Source organism: Neomonachus schauinslandi, unplaced genomic scaffold, assembly GCF_002201575.2.
Source record: "Neomonachus schauinslandi unplaced genomic scaffold, ASM220157v2 HiC_scaffold_7903, whole genome shotgun sequence".
NCBI classification, from domain to species: domain Eukaryota; kingdom Metazoa; phylum Chordata; class Mammalia; order Carnivora; family Phocidae; genus Neomonachus; species Neomonachus schauinslandi.
The window spans coordinates 1-1,039 of record NW_025416590.1 but is presented as its reverse complement, the minus strand read 5'-3'; the positions used below and the strand labels follow the sequence as shown (position 1 = coordinate 1,039).

At 73.7% G+C, this 1,039-nt stretch overlaps 1 long non-coding RNA gene across 1 annotated transcript; it reads right to left on the bottom strand.

The window, feature by feature from the left end:
- Positions 1–335: 335 nt before the first annotated feature.
- On the bottom strand, positions 336–1,039 carry LOC123324030. Its single transcript, XR_006539591.1, has 4 exons — positions 1,029–1,039; positions 829–917; positions 434–606; positions 336–350 (listed from the first exon to the last, which is right to left on the bottom strand). It is a non-coding gene; the product is annotated as an uncharacterized LOC123324030 (long non-coding RNA).

The following is a 1,039-nucleotide window of genomic DNA, read 5'->3' as shown; positions in this document are numbered from 1 at the left end:
AGGGGGGGGGGGGGCAGGGGGCAGTCAGGAAGGGGCAGGGGACAGTCAGGGATGGGCAGGGACAGTCAGGAGGGGGCAGGGGACAGGCGGGGAGGGAGGAGCCTGTCTGGCGGACTTGGGGTGCGTGGGGCACTCACGATCTGCGGGTCTGCGGCCACGCCGCTGCTGTAGGTGGTGGTGAGCGTGGAGGCGCAGGCCTCGCTGTACCAGGGCACGCGGCCCTGCCGGGTGGTGCTGCCCACCGAGAGCGTGTGAATGCTGTTGGTGTAGCCGTCACAGTTGCAGTTGTCATAGTGCAGGCCGCCGTTGCCCGACGCCCAGACGAAGAGCGTGCCCAGCCCACCGCGGCCCTGCACACAGGGACGGGGACCGGGATGGGGGCGTCGGCCTTGGGAGCAGGCCCAGGCCCGCCGAGGCCCCGGGGTGCGCTCACCTTGGTCACGCCGCGCCTGAAGGCCTCCCGGGTGAGGATGCCGGGGCCGTCCACCGTGCGGCCGTCGTCCTCGGGGCCCCAGCTGGCGCTGTAGATGTGGATGTGCTGCGGCTGCAGGCTCAGCGACTGGGCCTCGATGACGTCCGTGATGGTGCCGTCCAGCATGCGCACGCCTGCAGGGGCCGCGGCGGGAGGGGCGGGAGGGGGCGGGAGGGGGCGTCGGGCCTCTGTGCATGACCCCGCCCACCCCACCCCTGCGGGTCCGTCGAGCCCCCGGGAGGGAGGGCATCCGTGCGGGCCCGTCCCCCGCCCAAGGTGCCGTCCTGGGGCTGCCCTCGATCCGGCACCCCCGGCCGCCCAGCGTCCCGGGGCCCAAGGAGCCGGAGCCCGCGTACCTCCGACGCGCGCATTATAGGCCACGCCTGTGCCGCAGAACCCATTGTTTGCTATTGCAGCCACTTCCCCAGCACAGCGGGTCCCGTGCCTGGTGCCAAGGGGGGGAGGGGAGCCCGTTACAGCCCCCCCCCCCCCGGCCCCCGCAAGGGACGGGGGGGGGGGCGGGGGGGCCTCACACGCTGGAGGACGCCAGGCTCACCGGTTCTCATC